The sequence below is a fragment of the Anabrus simplex genome, chromosome 3 (assembly GCF_040414725.1).
Source record: "Anabrus simplex isolate iqAnaSimp1 chromosome 3, ASM4041472v1, whole genome shotgun sequence".
In the NCBI taxonomy this organism is placed as follows: domain Eukaryota; kingdom Metazoa; phylum Arthropoda; class Insecta; order Orthoptera; family Tettigoniidae; genus Anabrus; species Anabrus simplex.
The window spans coordinates 382,474,397-382,495,872 of NC_090267.1; the positions used below are offsets into that span (position 1 = coordinate 382,474,397).

Here is a 21,476-nt window from a genome sequence, read left to right on the forward strand (position 1 = left end):
ACAATCTTGTAACTTATTTATTACTCTATAGAGAATAACATCATCCGCAAAAAGCCTTACCTCCGATTCCACTCCTTTACTCATATCATTTATATATATAAGAAAACATAAAGGTCCGATAATACTGCCTTGAGGAATTCCCCTCTTAATTATTACAGGGTCAGATAAAGCTTCACCTACTCTAATTCTCTGAGATCTATTTTCTAGAAATATAGCAACCCATTCAATCACTCTTTTGTCTAGTCCATTTGCACTCATTTTTGCCAGTAGTTTCCCATGATCTACCCTATCAAATGCTTTAGACAGGTCAATCGCGATACAGTCCATTTGACCTCCAGAATCCAAGATATCTGCTACAGTGGGTCACTTTAATATTCGGACAACACAGATAATGGAATGTTTCCTGACATAATTTGTTCGCAAACAAATGTGTATACAACAAACATACGTCCAACAATTCGTGAGTATTTAGCGCACGTATCACAACAAGATTAAATGTCAGGCGAATTGGTGAAGTGTTCTGATAGTGATAGAAAAGGAAATAATGAGATACTACACATCACTTTAATATTCGGACACGTCATCGTGACTCCATTTCCACGCGACTACCTGAGCCAATTGCAGCAAGGGAGAAACGTAAGGAGTAGGATACGTATCCCTGAACTTCACTGCAGTGAGCAGCGCTGTACAGAACGACAGGGATTAGTCTGTACGTTCAATGGGGCGCAAAGGCAGAAACACAGCGTTTGAACAGCCCCAACTGGTCATTTTCCCACAATGCAAAGGGACGCAGTTGCAGAGATATTGCGTGAATGTTGTGTATGAGTAAGAGTACTGTCAATGACATTGTACGGCGATTTAAAGAAGAGGACAGGATTGAGTCTATACCGTAAACGGGTCAACCGAAAAAGCTAACTGATCGTGAAGAAAGACTTCTCTAAAGAAAAAAAGGAAACGATCCTAAACTGAGTGCGCCACAACTTGCACGGGAGTTAGAAGAGGAAGCTGGCAAATCAGTGCTCCCTGGAACTATGCGCAGGACTCTTCGAAAGGCCGGATTTAACGGGAGGGTGTCAAGGAAAAAGCCATTTATCAGTGAAGTGAACCGAAGGAAAAGATTGAAGTTTGCCATGCAATATGTACCCAAGGACACAGAATGGTGGAAACATGTGTTATTTTGTGATGAGAGCAAATTTAATATTTATGGATCGGATGGGAGGAGAATGGTTTGGTGCAAACCAAATGACGAATTAAAACCGAAACATTTGCAACCAACTGTCAAACATGGAGGCGGGAATGCAATGGTATGGGCGTGCTTTTCGTCTGCTGGAGTGGGTGAAATGTCTTTTATTGAACATACAATGGACCACATACAGTATCTAGCCATCCTGAAGCAGAATTCACACAAAAGTGCTACAAAGCTTTGGATCAGGGACACATTTCATTTCTATCAAGATAATGATCCTAAACATAAAGCGTGGAATGTCCGAATGTGGCTATTGTTCAACTGCCCAAAGGTGCTTGAAACTCCACTCCAGAGCCAGGATTTTAATCCCACTGAGAATTTATGGAGTGAACTTGACAAGAGAGCGAGGAAGTCCAAAATAACGTCAAAGAAGGAACTGCAACGAAGAATGATACGAGAATGGGCTAATATTAGCCCTAAGGACACGGACAAGTTAGTTTGTTCTATGTCACAACGACTGAAAGCCGTCATAAAACAACGTGGCAATGCCACCAAGTACTAGATTGGTTTGAGTTCCATGCTACGCTACAGTTTCGGTCATTATGATCCTTGTGTCCGAATATTAAAGTGGTTTTGTTATGTGATAAGGTGACGACTGATTTTTTATCTACAAGTCATTTTTGTTCTGATACACTTGTATTATTATGTAATCATATTGGAAACATTGGTGTTTTGTAATGTCAAACTTTCCTTTCTGTATGCTCAAGAAAATACAAATATAATGTTCAGATTGTCACATGCCATCTGGTGTCCAAATATTAAGGTGATTCACTGTATATCTTGCTGAAATCCTACAAGTTGAGCTTCAGTGGAATAACCTTTCCTAAAACCGAATTGCCTTCTATCGAACCAATTATTAATTTCACAAACATGTCTAATATCATCAGAAAGAATGCCTTCCCAAAGCTTACATACAATGCATGTCAAACTTACTGGCCTGTAATTTTCAGCTTTATATCTATCACCCTTTCCTTCATACACAGGGGCTACAATAGTAACTCTCCATTCATCTGGTATAGCTCCTCCGACCAAACAATAATCAAATAAGTACTTCAGATATGGTACTTTAGTATATCTCCAGAAATCTGATCAATTCCAGCCGCTTTTTTAGTTTTCAACTTTTGTATCTTATTGTAAATGTCATTTTTATCATATGTAAATAATATTACTTCTTTGGCCTTAGTCTCCTCCTCTATCTCGACATTATCCTTGTAACCAACAATCTTTACATACTGCTGACTGAATACTTCTGCCTTTTGAAGATCCTCACATACACACTCTCCTTGTTCATTAATTATTCCTGGAATGTCCTTCTTGGAACCTGTTTCTGCCTTAAAATACCTATACATACCCTTCCATTTCTCACTAAAATTTATATGACTGCCAATTATGCTTGCATCATGTTATCCTTAGCTGCCTTCTTTGCTAGATTCAATTTTCTAGTAAGTTCCTTCAATTTCTCCTTACTTCCACAGCCATTTCTAACTCTATTTCTTTCCAGTCTGCACCTCCTTCTTAGTCTCTTTATTTCTCTATTATAATAAGGTGGGTCCTTACCATTCCTTACCACCCTTAAAGGTACAAACGTGTTTTCGCATTCCTCAACAATTTCTTTAAACCCATCCCAGAGTCTGTTTACATTTTTATTTACCGTTTTCCACCGATCGTAGTTACTTTTTAGGAACTGCCTCATGCCTGCTTTATCAGCCATATGGTACTGCCTAATAGTCCTACTTTTAAGACCTTCCTTTCTATCACATTTATTTTTAACTACGACAAAAACAGCTTCATGATCACTAATACCATCTATTACTTCAGTTTCCCTGTAGAGCACATCTGGTTTTATCAGCACCACATCCAGGATATTTTTCCCTCTGGTTGGTTCCATCACTTTCTGAATCAGCTGTCCTTCCCATATTAACTTACTAGCAAGATACCCGTGCTTCGCTACGGTATTATACTGAAATTTATAATTGAATGCTTATTGCTTTAGATATATAATCCGCCGAAATTCGCGATCTGACTCGTTTTCTGCGAGAATCCACCAAAATTCCCGATCTGACTCGTTTTCTATGATTTTACGGCACGTTTCCTCCCATTTTTAAATCTTCCTTTCCAGCAATCGATTTCGTACTTCCCGGGCTAGGCTCAGGTATTCCTCCCGGTCAGTTGGGTTCGTAAATCTTTGCCATCTTTTCCTATAATATTTTTAATATGGATAAAATCCTTCAGGAGATCCGGCATGGTGTCATATTGGATGCCTTGGTGGCACTGAACCCGCGGCCGGACTGCATTCTTTAGTCGTTACCCGTCCAGGAGCCGTTTCCAGCGCGGTCCGCGCATTTGACGACGGTCCGGATTATTATTATTATTATTATTATTATTATTATGTGTTGCTGGAATGGCTGATGACAGGGAAAACCGGAGTATCCGGAGAAAAACCTGTCCCGCCTCCGTTTTGTCCAGCACGAATGCCACATGGAGTGACCGGGATTTGAACCACGGAACCCAGCTGTGAGAGGCCGGCGCGCTGCCGCCTGAGCAACGGAGGATCCTGATAAGTACATTAATAACAGTAAAATCAATTGGTCTCACCTCCTTCTACACCCCACCGCCGTTAAGTTTATTTACCGCCACCCCCCACCAAAAAAATTAAAAGAATGCTTGTTTCTTTATGTTTAAGGGAGATTCCAAACACCAATGTTCACGTCTATTACCTTCGGTTTTGAGATGTAAATATCCCCATAGAAATAATTCAATTTCTTTCACTTCCTTTCACACTCCTTCCCCCCCTCCCCTAAGTGAATTTTCCCGCAAAAAATACTTGTTTCTTTAATAGTAAAGGATCTTCTAAATACCAATTATCACGACTCTAACTTCTTCAGTTTTTGATTTATGTGTCCTCATGAAAGGAATTCAACTCCTTTACACTCCCGCCCTCCAAGATGGTTTCCCCACCAAACGCGTTCTTCTTTGTTTTTAAAGGAGGTCCAAATACGAATTTTCACGTCTGTAACAACTTTAGTTTTTATTAGATGTATGTATTCTCATACAATTAAGTCAATTAATTTTTCAATTCTTTCACACACCCCCCCCCCCCACTTCTTTGGATTTTCCGAGAATACGTGTTTCTTTACTTTTAAAGCAGATTGCAAATATCAAATTTCACGTCTGTAACATCTCCATTTTTGAGATATCAGTAGCCTAATTAAAAGAATTCATCACCATTTTCAGTCACTTTTACCCCCTCCCCTCCCTCCAACCAAGTGGTATTTCCGAAAACTAAAAGTACACGTTTCTTTATGTTTAATAGAGATAAAAAATACCATTTTTCACTTCTGTAACATGTTAAGTTTTTTTAGATATACTGTAAAAATTCTCATTTTAAAATTTCACCCCTTTTGAGTTCCCCTTAAGTGGAGTTTCCAGAAACAAATCACCTATATTTCTTTACATTTACAGGAGATTTACACCCACTCTTTACGTCTGTAACATTTTACGTTTCCAAGATATTCTGTAGATAGTCTTTCAAAAAATTCACCCCAATTTGTCACTCCTGTTTAACCGCCATTAATTGGCTTTTCCAAAAACTAAAACATACGTGTTTCTTTATTTTTAAAGGAGATCTCATATGCAAATTATCAGTTCTGTAATATCTTTCGTTTCTGACATATATGTATCCTCATTAAAGGCATTCAACCCATTTTTCACCTTTTTACACCCCTCCTATTGGGATTTACAGGAAACAAAAAAATACATGTTCCTTTATTTTTAGAGGAGATTCTAACTACCAATTTTTACATCTGTAAATTTTAAAGTTTTAAGATGTAGACACACTCATTTTAAAAAATTCACCCCCTCTTTTCACCCCCCAATATTTGGATTTTCCAAAAACGAAAAAATACGTGTTTCTTTACTTTTAAAGTAGATCCAAAATACCAATTTTCAGGTCTGCAATATCTTCAGGTTCTGAAATATAAGTAGCCTCATGAAAGGCATTCAACCCATTATTCACCTTTTTAAACCCTTCCTATTGGGATTTTCCGAAAACAAAAGAATACGTGTTTTTTATTTTTAAAGGAGATTCTAAACACCAATTTTTACATCTATAAACTTAAAAAGTTTTGAGATATAGATACACTCATTTTAAAAAATCACCCCCTTTTCAACCCCCCCCCCATTAATTAGATTTTCCACAAACAAAAATACGTGTTTCTTTATTTTAAAAGGAGATCCCAAACACCAATTTTCAGGTCTGTAATATCTTCAGGTTGTGAAATATAAGTAGACTCATGAAATGCATTCGACCCCTTTTTCAACCTTTACCACCCTTCCTATTACGATTTTCCGAAAACAAAATATACGTGTTTCTTTATTTTTAATGGAGATTCTAAATACCAATTTTTACATCTATAACTTTTAAAAGTTTTGAGATATAGATACAATCATTTTAAAATATTACCCCCTTTTCACCCCCTTAATTGGTTTTTTTAGAAACAAAAAAATACGTGTTTCTTTATTTTTAAAGGAGATCCCAAACACCAATTTTCAGGTCTATAATATCTTCAGTTTCTGAGATATAAGTAGCCTCATTAAAGGCATTCAACCCATTTTTCACCCCTTTTCACTCCTCCTATTGCGATTTTCCGAAAACAAAAAAATACGTTTTCTTTATTTTTAATGAAGATTCTAAATACCAATTTTTACATCTGCAAACTTTAAAAGTTTGGAGATATAGATTCACTCATTTTAAAAATTCACCCCCTTTTCACCCTCCCATTAATTGGATTTTACAAAAACAAAAAAATACGTGCTTCTTTATTTTTAAAAGAGATCAAAAGTACCAATTTTCAGGTCTGTAATATATTCAGTTTCTGAGATATAAGTACCGGTATCCTGATTAAAGGCATTCAACCCATTTTCCCCCATTTTCACCCTTTTTCATCCCTCCTATTGGGATTTTCTGAAAACAAAAAAATACGTATTTCCTTATTTTTAAAGAAGATTCTAAATACCAATTTTTACATCTGTAAACTTTTAAAGTTTTGAGATATAGATACATTCATTTTAAAATTTCACCCCCATTTTCACCCCCTTAGCGACGGAATATCCAAAAATCCTCTCTTAGCGAGCACCTACATCTTAATATGAATATATCCCCAAAATTTCATTTCTTTGTGTCCAGTAGTTTTGGCTCGGCGATGATGAATCAGTCAGTCAGTCAGTCAGTCAGTCAGGACAAGTTATTTTATATATATAGATAGATAGACTAGCAAGATACCCGTGCTTCGCTACGGTATTATACTGAAATTTGTAATTGAATGCTTATTGTTTTAGATATATAATCCGCCGAAATTCGCGATCTGATTCCTTTTCTGCGAGAATTCGCCAAAATTCGCGATCTGTCTCGTTTTCTAATAGGTTACGGCAAGTTTCCTCCCATTTTTCAATCTTTCTTTCCAGCAATCGATTTCGTACTTCCCGGGCTAGGTCCAGGTATTCCACCCAGTTAGTTGGGTCCCTAAATCTTTGCCATCTTTTCCTATAAGCATTTTTAATATGGATCAAATCCTTCAGGGGATCTGTCGTGGCGTCGTCTTGAGTGCCTTGGCGGTAGCCTACTGAACCCGCGGCCGGACTGCATTCTTAGTCATTAGCCGTCCAGGACCCGTTTCCAGCGTGGGCGGCACATGTGACGACGGTCCAGAATATTATTATTATTATTATTATTATTATTATTATTATTATTATTATTATTATTATTATTATTATTATTATTATTATTATTATTATTATTATTATTATTATTATTATTATTATTATTATATATTCTGGACCCCACAGCAATATGCAAGACCGCTACTTGGCGGTAAATTACATCTGCTGCCATTGTCATTGTTGACAATGTGACCAGCACCATTGTCGCGCGTAGGCAAGTGTGCGGGATTTCTGACGATACGAATGACATACCTCCGTGTATTATTGATCTTATTATAGAGGTGAACAATTTGACGGCCAATCTCATTCCTACCGTTTATTTCAAATGTGTTTAAATTTTTATTTATATGCTAGGAGAATCTACTGTAATCTAAGAACGTTCTCCGAAGGAAAAGATGGCTGTTGAAAAAGAACCCAGGAAAGATTAAAAATGATCGGTTTATGATCAGAATAAGTACATCGAAAGTCTACAGCCTGTTTCCTATCATTCGACAGGATAAGAGATGGAATTAATAAAGCCCAATCTAGCGGCGACAATAGGAATTGTGCCGGCTGCCGAAGCTCACCTCTGGGGCAATGATCGATGAGTGACAAATGAAATGAAATATTGTACAGTGTTGCTGGAATGAATGATGACAGGGAAAGCCGGAGTATCCGGAGAAAAACCTGTCCCGCCTCCATTTTGTTCAGCACGAATGTCACATGGAGTGACCGGAATTTGAAACACGGAACCCAGCTGTGAGAGGCTGGCGCGCTGCCGCCTGAGCAACGGAGGCTCCTTATAAGTACATTATGAACAGTAAAATCAATTGGTCTCACCTTCTTTTACACCCCTCCGCCGTTAAGTTTATTTACACCCCCCCCAAAAAAAAGAAAACTAAAAGAAGGCGTGTTTCTTTATGTTTAATGGAGATTCCAAATACCAATGTTCACGTTTATTACCTTCAGTTTTGAGATATAAGTATCCCCTTAAAAATAATTCACTTTTTTAACTTCCTTTCACACTACCCCCCCCCCCCTCACAAAGTGATATTAAGGCAAAAAATACTTGTTCCTTTAATAGGATAGGATCTTCTAAATACCAGTTATCAGCACTCTAACCTCTTCAGTTTTTGATTTATGTGTCCTCATGAAAGGAATTCAACTCCTTTTCACTCCCGCCCCCCCCCCAAGATTGTTTCCCCCCCAAAATGCGCTTTTCTGTGTTTTTAAAGGAGATCAAAATACCAATTTTCACGCTTGTAACAACTTTAGCTTTTATTAGATGTATGTATTCTCATACAATTAAGTCAACTAATTTTTTCAATCCTTTAACCCCCCAAACCCCCTTCATTGGATTTTCCGAGAATACGTGTTTGTTTACTTTTAAAGCAGATTCCAGAAATAAAATTTCACGTGTGTACCATCTTCATTTTTGAGATATCAGTAGCCTAATTAAAATAATTCGACACCATTTTCAGTCACTTTTACCCCCCCCCCCCACTACCCAAGTGGTATTTCCGAAAACTAAAAATACACGTTTCTTAATTTTAATAGAATAAAAAGTTACCATTTTTCACTTGTGTAACATGTTAAATTTTTTGAGATATACTGTAGAAATTCTCATTTCAAAATTTCACCCCTTTTTAGTTCCCCTTAAGTGGAGTTTCCAAAGACAAATCACCTATGTTTCTTTGCACTTACAGGAGATTCCAAATACCCACTTTTTAGGTCTGTAACATTTTACGCTTCTCAGATATTCTGTAGATATAGTCTTTCAAAAAATTCACCCCAATTTGCCACTCCTGTTTAACCGCCATTAATTGAATTTTCCAAAAGCAAAAATATACGTGTTTCTTTATTTTTAAAGGAGATCCCATTTACAAATTTTCAGTTCTGTAATATCTTCAGTTTCTGAGATATATGTATCCTCATTAAAGGCATTCAACCCATTATTCACCCTTTTACACCCCTCCTATTGGGATTTAGAGAAAACAAAGAAATACGTGTTCCTTTATTTTTAAGGGAGGTTCTAAACACCAATTTTTACATCTGTAAACGTTTAAAGTTTTAAGATGTAGACACACTCATTTTAAAAATTCACCCCCCCCCTTTTCACCCCCCATTATTTGGATTCTCCAAAAACGAAAAAATATCTGTTTCTTTATTTTTAAAGTAGATCCCAAATACCAATTTTCAGGTCTGTAATATCTTCAGGTTCTGAAATATAAGTAGCCTCATTAAAGGCATTCAACCAGTTTTTCACCCTTTTCCACCCTTCCTATTAGGATTTTCCGAAAACAAAAAATACGTGTTTCTTTATTTTTAAAGGAGATTCTAAATACCAAATTTTGCATCTATAAACTTTAAAAGTTTTGAGATATAGGTACACTCATTTTAAAAATTTCATCCCCCCTTTTCACCCCCCATTATTTGGATTTTCACAAAACGAAAAATACCTGTTTCTTTATTTTTAAAGTAGATCCCAAATACCAATTTTCAGGTCTGTAATATATTCAGTTTCTAAGATATAAGTATTCTCGATAAAGGCATTCAACCTATTTTTCACCCCTTTTCATCCCTCCTATTGGGATTTTACGAAAACAAAAAAATACGTGTTCCTTTATTTTTAATGAAGATTCTAAATACCAATTTTTACATCTCTAAACTTTAAAACTTTTGAAATATAGATGCACTCATTTTAAAAATTCACCCCCCCTTTCACCCTCGCATTAATTGGATTTTCCAAAAACAAAAAAATATGTGTTTCTTTATTTTTGACAGCGATCAAAAGTACCAATTTTGAGGTCTGTAATATCTTCAGTTTCTGAGATATAAGTAGCGGTATCCTGAAAAAGGCATTCAACCCCTTTTTCACCCTTTTTCACCACTCCTATTGGGATTGTCTGAAAACAAAAAAATACGTGTTTCCTTATTTTTAAAGAAGATTCTAAATACCAATTTTCACATCTGTAAACTTTTAAAGTTTTGAGATATAGACACACTCATTTTAAAATTTCACCCCCCCTTTTCACCCCCTTAGCGACGGAATATCCAAAAATCCTCTCTTAGCGAGCACCTACATCTTAATATGAATATATCCCCAAACTTTCATTTCTTTATGTCCAGTAGTTTTGGCTCGGCGATGATGAATCAGTCAGTCAGTCAGTCAGTCAGTCAGTCAGTCAGTCAGTCAGGACAAGCTACTTTATATATATAGATTTGCCATTTGTTGGCACCTCTGAAGATGGTTTTCCGTGGTTTCTCATTTTCACACCAAGAAAATGCTGGGGCTGTACCTTAATTTAGGCTACGACAACTTCCTTCCCACTCCTAGGCCTTTCCTATCCCGTCGTCGCCATAAGATCTATCTGTGTCGGTGCGACGTAAAGCAACTTGCATATACTGCAGAACGCGCTGCGCCGGGTCTACGTTAACAATGATATTAAAAGCCGTGATTCAATTACCGCAGCCTCGGTAGGAGGTTGTAACAATCTATAATATGGTGTACTATATTTCAATAAAATAGATAATCTCCTTTACAAAGGGAAACATACACATTACGTAATCATATTGCTTAGTTTCTTCCCGCTCAATACGCGGTATTCATGCGCTCCTTGGACAGGTATTTACAATCTGACACTGCACCTCATCCAAAGAGGCAACAAACTTCCATCGCTGGGAGTTCACGGAGTACAGAGCATCGTTATGTTTGGAGTCTTCATCGGTAGTTCACCTGCTGGATGACCGCCAGTAACCAAAACCCGCTGGTGCTGAGCTGACAATGGAGGTAATTGACCGCAGAACGAGCAGTGCCGGCACTGCCGCCTTGACGGAAATAGCAGCAAGTCCTGTAAGGCAGTGTAGTGAGTCATAATTTACTTGCACAGCACATTAAAAAGGCCGGATGACGGGAGCCATCTCGGTTCTAATAAGGGAAGCCAGGCTCAGACCCGACACGAGCTTCCAGTTTACAAGGAAACGATCAACTAGTTGGAAGTCACAACATTGCTAATTGCTAGGTTTCTCTGTTTCACCTTTCCTATCTGCCATTTCTTGGTCAATTCAGGTTCAGTGAATGTTTGATAACCTGGTGTTTTGTTCCCTTAACAGTTTCTAACCTGATATATTTTCTTTAAAAAGACATTTTTGAAATGGGTACAAGATCTGAAAAAGGGTAATAAACATAGGCCTACATATTTCTGACGTGTTCTTGAAAGGTCCCAGCACAGTCGTGTTGGTTAGGTATTTACCGAGCAAGTTTTCCCGTTACTAGACACAAAATAGCAATACAAATAAATATTTTAAATGGGTCGTAACTAGTTCTTTGGAGAGGGAATAGAAAATAGTGCCAGCAAATTATACTGCTAGCAATTTTTAACATAATTTAAGCAATTTATATGAAAAATATTCAGTCAGATTATTCCATTTAACCCGTCACTAGCAGGTCATTTCTCAACATTACATAGGTGTGTGAAACTATTTCAAACGACTATTTTCCTTGGAGAGGCACAAGTAGATTAAGGCTAGATTCCAGGTCTGGCACCTGATGGCAAACCGCAGGAACAGAAACAACAGAAGCACATTCTGCGAGACCTGCACAATCATTACAGTCCAGGTTTCCGTAGCAAAAGCGACTCTTAGCACGCCATATTGTTTAAAAGTAACTCACATGCTCGTGTTGACCCCTTAGGCAGACCATTGTTTGATTGTTATGTGCTTTGTGTCTTCTGTTGCCACTCATCTCCGATAGATGGGATTACTGCCGTATACCGAGTATTTTTCATTTGCTTTACGTCGCACCGACACAGATAGGTCTTATGGCGACGATGGGACAGGAAAGGGCTAGGAGTGGGAAGGAAGCGGCCCTGGCCATAATTACGGTACAGCCCCAACATTTTCCTGGTGTGAAAATGGGAGACCACTGAAAACCCTCTTCAGGGCTGTCGACAGTGGGGTTCGAACCCACTACCTCCCGGATGCAAGCTCACATCTGCGCACCCCTAATCGCACGGCCAACTCGCCCCGTCGTACCGAATATAACAGCCTGCCTGAATATTGGCGGGAAGTAGCTGGGGAGTTAGATAACTTTCTTCTTAAGCATGCCATTCCTCTGGTTCATAAATTTTCTAATACTACTGGTACGTTTGCCTTTGCTGGCAAGATGTAGTGTTTACAGTGCACTATGTCTTCTGGTATGGGCTAGAATAAAATTGTTACTTTCATTGACCTGTCTCAGTCTTATACTTGGCTTTGACAATATGAAAGTGGCCTAGGTATGAATGACGCTAGTAATGCCATTCCTTATGCAGCCAGTCCCTGCTATGAATGGTGTGAAAATGTCGCTCATAGGGTCGGTTGGTGCACGCATTTCAGTGGGCTTGGCAGACTGATGTGCAATTGCAACTTCTGGCTCAGTGAGGAAAGCAACGGGAAATTACCTCACTCCTCATTTCCCAAGTCCGCCTCTTCAGTGACACCTAGGCCATCTATGACAGTTAATGGTGAACCTTTTGAGGATCCAACCAGCCTTCGGGCTGAATACCCAACATACAACACACATACATACTGGTACGTAACACACTGGTTCATCATAGCATTCGAGCTATTCAATCCCTACTCTTATGCACTGATTGGAATGAGCAGTGTGCATATTTAACGGAATAATGACAGAGGAGTGTTCACGGCTCTCTGCAGCCTGGTCACTCCAGCTCTGGAACTTTGGACTGTTAGATCAGTACCGTAGTACTGTTCGTTAAAAGTGAGAAAATGTACGGTTTTTCAATTGATCGAGTATTTTATATGATAACATTGCTTTTAATGACTACATATCTACTGACGTTTTTGTGATGGCCTAAGTTTACTTCAGTGAGGAAAACCACAAAGACAGTCTTTCTGAGAATCCCGTAGCGAAGCACGGGTACATCAGCTAGTGTTCAATAAATTTCAATAAGTGTAGATCAGTGGTGACTGATTGGTTGTTACATGTGAGTTACGGGCGAGCGTGTCTACGCTACTGCTGCGTTTTATAGAATTCCAGAACATTAGGATCTCGACTGATAAATGATAAATGCAGTCTCTATATGTTTTTGCTATTAGCTTCTAGGAGTCATTCCTTAATAATTAAGGAATTATTGGTGGTACATAGCTAGATTATATTCCGACTGTTTCACACGTTCCCTCCGGCACTCTTGATTTCAACAACGTAATTGTATTTAGAGTAAACCAAGATGTATAAGTCCTCTTTTTATACAGTTTTTATACACATTTCAATAATATACAGTATTATTTTTAAATTTGCTTTACGTCGCACCGACACAGATAGGTCTTATGGCGACCATGGGATAGGCCTAGGAGTGGGAAGGAAGCGGCCGTGTCCACTACTTGTCTGATGTGAAAATGGTAAACCACGGAAAACCATTTTCAGGGTTGCCGACCGTGGGATTCGAACCCACTATCTCCCGGATGCAAACTCACTGCTGCGGGCCCCTAATAGCGCGGTCAACTCGCCCGGTATATATTACTAATAACAATATAAAAGTAACTAATATAATATTGTTATGATAGAATTAATATTTCTGGAGATATTCGAAAGTCCGTTATTTTTTTTATTTTTTTCTAATTCGTTATTATTCCTCCCGCGGTTAGTAAACTCGCTACCTCGTCCCGAGGTGGTGCAGCTCTTTTCAGTCACACCCCAATGTGGCATGTACCATTCTAATCCTCTCCCACTTTTTAAATTTCTGCCGGTACCGGGAATCGAACCCGGTCCCTCAAGGATGGCAGCTAATAGCGTTAACAATATTACACTGCGGGGGCAGATTTATAAAAGATCGGAAATCATAAGTTACTCAACTTTCATCAAGTTGAAATATTTGATAGCGTAATATTAACGGAGGCCGGGCCCGTGGTGTATGGGTAGCGTTCCTGCTTCTTACCCAGAGGCCTCGGATTCGATTCCGGACCAGGTTGGGGACTTTTACCTGTGTCTGAGGGCTGGTTCGAGGTCCATTTAGCCTACGTGATTACAACTGAGAAACTATCTGACGGTGAGATAGCGGTCCCGGTCTTGAAGAAGAATAACGGCCGAGAGTATTCGTCGTGGTGACCGCACGACACCTCATACAACAATACTATAGCAAACACTCGAAAACGAGTAGATTGGTCTTCCTTCCAGCTTTAAATACTGTGTTGATGGGGTGAAAGTTACTTATGGGGATCACTTAAGTACCAAGGTGTTGGCATAAGGAAATATCTTCATAGGGGCAATCACATAAACGGTATTGTAAATAAAGGGTACCGCGCGAGTTGGCCGTGCGCTTAGGGGCGCGGAGCTGTGAACTTACATCCGGGAGATAGTGGGTTCGAACCCCACTGTCGGCAGCCCTGAAGATGGTTTCCCGTAGTTTTCCAATTTAACACCAGGCAAATGCTGGGGCTGTACCTTAATTAAGGCCACAGCCATTTCCTTTCCACGCCTAGGCCTTTCCTATCCCATCATTGCCATAAGACCTATCTGTGTCAGTGCGACGTAAAGCAAAATGTAAACAAAATAAGGGTACAGATCTCTGCACATGGTTATGAGGGTGTTATGAGTTGTAGTAAGGATGTAAAGGAGAGGACATATAAATCTCTGGCAAGACCCCAGCTAGAGTATGGTTCCAGTGTATGGGACCCTCACCAGGACTACTTGATTCGAGAACTGGAAAAAATCCAAAGAAATTTTTTTTTTGCTATGGGCTTTACGTCGCACCGACACAGATAGGTCTTATGGCGACGATGGGATAGGAAAGACCTAGGAGTTGGAAGGAAGCGGCCGTGGCCTTAATTAAGGTACAGCCCCAGCATTTGCCTGGTGTGAAAATGGGAAACCACGGAAAACCATTTTCAGGGCTGCCGATAGTGGGATTCGAACCTACTATCTCCCGGATGCAAGCTCACAGCCGCGCAATCCAAAGAAAAGCAGCTCGATTTGTTCTGGGTGATTTCCGACAAAAGAGTATCGTTACGAAAATGTTGCAAAGATTCGGCTGGGAAGACTCTGGAGAAAGGAGACGAGCTGCTCGACTAGTGGTGTGTTCCGAACTGTCAGTGGAGAAATAGCGTGGAATGACATTAGTAGACGAATAAGTTTGAGTGGTGTTTTTAAAAGTAGGTTAGATCACAATATGAAGATAGAATTAGAATTCAAGAGGACAAACTGGGGCAAGTATTCGTTTATGGGAAGAGGACTTAGGGATTGGAATGATTTACCCAGGAAGATGTTCAATAAATTTCCAAATTCCTTTGCAATTATTTAAGAAAATACTAGGTAAAGAAACAGATAGGAAATCTGCCACCTGGGCGACTGCCCTAAATGCAGATCAGTGGTGATTGATTGATTGATTGATTGATTGATTGATTGATTGATTGATTGATTGATTGATTGATTGATTGATTGATATATTGATTGATTGATTGATTGATTGATTGACTTCGTAATCTGCAGGCCTTCAGGGTGAGCAGTGGTCGCTTGGTAGGCCAAGGCCCTTCGCTGCTGTTGCGCCGTGTTTAAAAAAAATTAACGGAGAAATTTCACGTTTCCTGTTTTTACCCCCTTAATATAGATAATCAGCTCTATACTAATCACACAGACGAAACTGAACAGAACCTATTTTTGACTTTTGTATATCTAATCCGAGATAAATACGAAATATAAAGCAAACATTTGAAGCGTACAGACACAATTATAATTTTACTTATTTAGATGAAAAACTACCCTGTTTCCTTGGGAATACCCCTTGTCCCACTCTCGGAGTGACGCCCATGCTTTTCCGATACGATGTTTCTGCCGTAGGCAGAGATGGCTGATAAAATTAAGTCAAGGTCAGAACTTCAAGGTTTGTGACCTCACTGAGCGGAGAAAAAGATTAGCATCACGCTTGATGAGCAGGTGCCAAGGTAGGCAAGAGGAAGGGATACGGTGGAATTAGGCTACAAATTCCTTCACAGGACATTAATCCAGGAACGAGCTGAGGAACCGGTTGCAATAATCTATTGATGGATTCCAGATGTATTGAAATGAATGTTAGACCGAGCTCGATAGCTGCAGTCGCTTAAGTGTGGCCAGTATCCAGTAATCGGGAGATAGTGGGTTCGAGCCCCACTGTCGGCAGCCCTAAAGATGGTTTTCCGTGGTTTCCCATTTTCACACCAGGCAAATACCGGGGCTGTACGTTAATTAAGGCCACGGCCGCTTCCTTCCACTTCCTAGACCTTTCCTATCCCATCGTCGCCATAAGACATATCTGTGTCGGTGCGACGTTAAGCAAAATAGCAAAAAAAATGAATGTTAGTAAAAAGATGCAATCAACTTATAATTACATCATAAAAGGTTGGCGACCACATTAGAGTAACTTTTCCTATTTTTCTCTTCCGGTATTAGAGTTACCGTAACCGATTGAGATGGCCGCGCGGTTAGGGTCGCGTAGATGTGAGCTTACATTCGGGATATGGTGGGTTAGAATCCCACCATCGGCAGCCCTGAAGGTGGTTTTCCGTGGTTTCCCATTTTCACACCAGGCAAATGCTAGGGCTGTACCTTAATTAAGGCCACGGTCGCTTCCTTCCCACTCCTAGCCCTTTCCTATCCCATCGTCAGCATAAGACCTATCAGTGTTGGTGAGACGTAAAGCAAGTTGTAAAAAAAAATTACAGGGCATAGGTATGAATGAAAAGTTCTAATAGACGTAGGATGCAGTAGGTACATGGATGAGTGAAGTGTGTGCATTATGAAGGTTTAGCAAATTCTGAAATCTGAAAATGCTAACATATTCCTCTCACCACTTATCTCCATGTAGGCCTAGGCTTACCAACTTCGTCGAACCACGTGGTCTTAGGGGCCTCAACGAAACAAGAATGAATAAATAAATAAATAAATAAATAAATAAATAAATAAATAAATAAATAAATAAATAAATACACTGACTGACAGAGCAAATGCATCACCAAGGAGGAGTGGTTCGAAAGGGATGAAAGTTGGGGAAAAAACAGAGTCGGCACGGAAGAATAATTGATGTTTATTTCAAACCGATATGCAAGTTACACAATGCGCACGGCATCGACTCAGTAGGATGTAGGACCACCGCGAGCGGCGATGCACGCAGAAACACGTCGAGGTACAGAGTCAATAAGAGTGCGGATGGTGTCCTGAGGGATGGTTCTCCATTCTCTGTCAACCATTTGCCACAGTTGGTCGTCCGTACGAGGCTGGGGCAGAGTTTGCAAACGGCGTCCAATGAGATCCCACACGTGTTCGATTGGTGAGAGATCCGGAGAGTACGCTGGCCACGGAAGCATCTGTACACCTCGTAGAGCCTGTTGGGAGATGCGAGCAGTGTGTGGGCGGGCATTATCCTGCTGAAACAGAGCATTGGGCAGCCCCTGAAGGTACGGGAGTGCCACCGGCCGCAGCACATGCTGCACGTAGCGGTGGGCATTTAACGTGCCTTGAATACGCACTAGAGGTGACGTGGAATCATACGCAATAGCGCCCCAAACCATGATGCCGCGTTGTCTAGCGGTAGGGCGCTCCACAGTTACTGCCGGATTTGACCTTTCTCCACGCCGACGCCACACTCGTCTGCGGTGACTATCACTGACAGAACAGAAGCGTGCCTCATCGGAGAACACGACGTTCCGCCATTCCCTCATCCAAGTCGCTCTAGCCCGGCACCATGCCAGGCGTGCACGTCTATGCTGTGGAGTCAATGGTAGTCTTCTGAGCGGACGCCGGGAGTGCAGGCCTCCTTCAACCAATCGACGGGAAATTGTTCTGGTCGATATTGGAACAGCCAGGGTGTCTTGCACATGCTGAAGAATGGCGGTTGACGTGGCGTGCGGGGCTGCCACCGCTTGGCGGCGGATGCGCCGATCCTCGCGTGCTGACGTCACTCGGGCTGCGCCTGGACCCCTCGCACGTGCCACATGTCCCTGCGCCAACCATCTTCGCCACAGGCGCTGCACCGTGGACACATCCCTATGGGTATCGGCTGCGATTTGACGAAGCGACCAACCTGCCCTTCTCAGCCCGATCACCATACCCCTCGTAAAGTCGTCTGTCTGCTGGAAATGCCTCCGTTGACGGCGGCCTGGCATTCTTAGCTATACACGTGTCCTGTGGCACACGACAACACGTTCTACAATGACTGTCGGCTGAGAAATCACGGTACGAAGTGGGCCATTCGCCAACGCCGTGTCCCATTTATCGTTCCCTACGTGCGCAGCACAGCGGCGCATTTCACATCATGAGCATACCTCAGTGACGTCAGTCTACCCTGCAATTGGCATAAAGTTCTGACCACTAGTTCTTGGTGTTGCATTTGCTCTGTCAGTCAGTGTATAATGACTCAGGTGCTATAATAGGTAGTAAAAATAAACATGTCAAACACAAGTGTTTGGCCTTTGCTGATGATTTAGCACTCTTCGCTGAGACAGAACGGGAAGCAATAACACAGATAAATGAACTACAGGAGATAGCCGAGAAAACAGGTTTAAAAATCTCCTTCACAAAAACAGAGATGATGAGCACGGACAGGAATTATGTGAAGAGAACAATGAAGACGAAATATGGCGAAGTGAAGGTCACAAATCAGTTTAAATACCTAGGAGAGTTTATCAGTAGCAACGGGATGGATAAAGAGGCCATGGAAAATAGGAGACTTAAGTTGGAAAGACTAAACACTGTCACCAAAGACATTTACAACAAAAAGAATCTAATAATAATAATAATGTTATTGGCTTTATGTCCCACTAAGCACTTTTCGGTTTTCGGAGACGCCGAGGTACCGGAATATTGTCTCGCAGGAATTTTTTTACGTGCCAGTAAATCTACCGACAAGGGGCTATCGTATTTGAGCACCTTCAAATACCACCGAACTGAGCCAGGATCGAACCTGCCAAGTTGAGGTCAGAAGGCCAACGCCTCAATCGTCTGAGCCACTCAGCCCGACAGAGAAAGTGAAGACTGTTGGTTAACGGATAAGGGTAGTATTAGAACAATGAAATAAGTAGTGCAGGTACATGATGAACGCAGAGGTATTTTGTAAGAAGGAAATCGTACTCCCTGGCACGTAAGCCTATACACTTTTTCTCCCCTGTTAATACTGAAGGTACCGGGCGAGTTGGGCGTGCGGTTGGAGGCGCGTGGCTGTGAGCTTGCATCCGGGAGATAGTGGGTTCGAATTCCACTGTCGGCAGCCCTGAAGAAGTTTTCCGTGGTTTCCCAATTTCACCCCAGGCAAATGCTGGGTCTGTACCTTAATTAAGGCCACGGCCGCTTCCTTCCAACTGCTGGGCCTTTCCTATCCCATCGTCGCCATAAGACCTTTCTGTGTCGGTGCGACTTAAAGCCACTAGCAAAAAAATACTGAAGTAATTTATAGTTATTTTGTAAGTGTTGGGTTCGGTTCAGTGTTGCTAACCGCGCAGTTTAGGGACCCTATTTGCTGATACGCCGTCTTACTGTTAATCTGGCACGTTGACACTATGGTTTATTTCGTGAGTTGCCAAATTTACGTATTGCCACTGCCGTATTGTTAAATTAACTCAGTCCAAATTACTGTTTGGGCACCCCCGAGGGGGACCTTGATTAATACCAGCACCAGTGCGCTTTATTGCGCTCCTCACCTGGTCCGTCAGATGAGGACGTGAAGCCTAGAGCAGACCTCTTGGTGCTGTTTGACAGGAGTAGGCCATATGCCGGCTCCCAGTTTCACTCTCTCCTTTCCTAGTGTTATATATCACGTCATTCATTTCATCGCATTAACTTCTCTGATGAGATTGACGAGAGGAAGGGCATCCGGTCGTAAAAATTCACTACGAAGATTCATCTCACTTCATACCGACTCCACAGAAAAATGGGACGACAGTTGGAGGACAACAACAGCCAAAGATATGGAATCCTTTTAACCAACGATAAATTCAGAATAAGTGTATTTCATAGATAATCATTATAAATTAGTTTGGCGAAGCAGATTTTACTGCCAGCTAATTGTTCTTTAGCCTGTACTTGCTTAATAAAGTAGTTGGTTAAAAGAGGTAAGGATGTCATAAAACTGAGACGAATTGAATGTGAAGGGAAAGTGAGACGAACACAGCACCGGTATACGGTTGTCGTAGACTTAAGTACTTAAGTGAGAAGTTTAGTGTCAGAAGTGAGTTGATATTGTGCTTTATTATTATTATTATTATTATTATGCTAGGAGTTTTTCTTTGCTAGGGGCTTTACGTCGCACCGACACAGATAGGTCTTATGGCGACGATGGGATAGGAAAGGCCTAGGAGTTGGAAGGAAGCGGCCGTGGCCTTAATTAAGGTACAGCCCCAGCATTTGCCTGGTGTGAAAATGGGAAACCACGGAAAACCATCTTCAGGGCTGCCGATAGTGGGATTCGAACCTACTATCTCCCGGATGCAAGCTCACAGCCGCGCGCCTCTACGCGCACGACCAACTCGCCCGGTTTGCTAGGAGTTTAACGTCGCATTAACATATCGAAGATTTCGCCAACGTAAAGGCTAGAATTAGGAAAGTAGCGACCCTGGTCTTAATTAAGGTACAGCTACTACTCTAGCGTTTGCCTGATGTGAAAATGGGGTAGTGGTGGTGGTGATTATTGTTTTGACAGGAAGTACATCTAAGCAACCATCCTCTATTAACACTAATCAGAGACGAAAAGGGAAGAGATCCAGTCCTTAGAAAAATGAAGGTGTCTGTAAAAGAAAGGTGATGGTGGTTATTATTGTTTTAAGAGGGAGTACAACTGGGCAATCATCCTCTATATAACAGTAATCAGAGAGAAAAGATGGAAGGGACCCGACACTTCGAAAAATTAAGGTATCGGCCAAAGAAAGACAATGGACACGGAGGGCGTGAAAATGAAAGACTCCCTACGTCTCGAGTGCTCTAATACCGCCGATGTCGGAAAAGAACAAGAGTTGACCAAGATTGAAGTAAGGAGACTGATATAAGTAAATGGAAACAAAACCATGTTCAGCTAGGGCTCCGTGGTTGCCAGCCAAGCTCACAAGTTGAGATCCCTGGGGGCCCCTTTTAGACGCCTCTTACGACAGATAGGGGATACCGTGGATGTTATTTTACCGTGTGAAAATAGGAAACCACCAAAAACAACATACAGTACAACTTACCACAATATGCGCCGCAGACTCGGACCACATCCCCTTTCTAATGGAAATTGAAGACGAATCCGTGATTGATACCAACATGAATTAGTCCAATATAATTCCCACAAAAAACATTAAATGAAAAGATTTCCGTTATTTTATGGAGGAGTATACTGAACCCTTGAACCTACCATTCCATCGTCGGTCGTCTGTCTCGGCTGCTTCGGTAGAACAATATTGATTCTTAGATCTTGGGGTCGTGTAGGATTCTTTTCCGTCACTTCATTGACCGATTGACATTGTTCAGAGGAGAGCATAACTACTTCAAATGAGGAGCAGAAATGTGCTTACTAAAATTTTATTGAACGAAATC

The 21,476-nt window shown here is 40.9% G+C and overlaps 1 protein-coding gene across 1 annotated transcript in view; it reads right to left on the reverse strand.

Moving 5' to 3' along the window:
- The window catches only part of LOC136867357 (beta-galactosidase-1-like protein 2), a 212,971-nt gene that overhangs the window by 138,071 nt on the left and 53,424 nt on the right, over nucleotides 1-21,476 (reverse strand). The window lies entirely within an intron of this gene.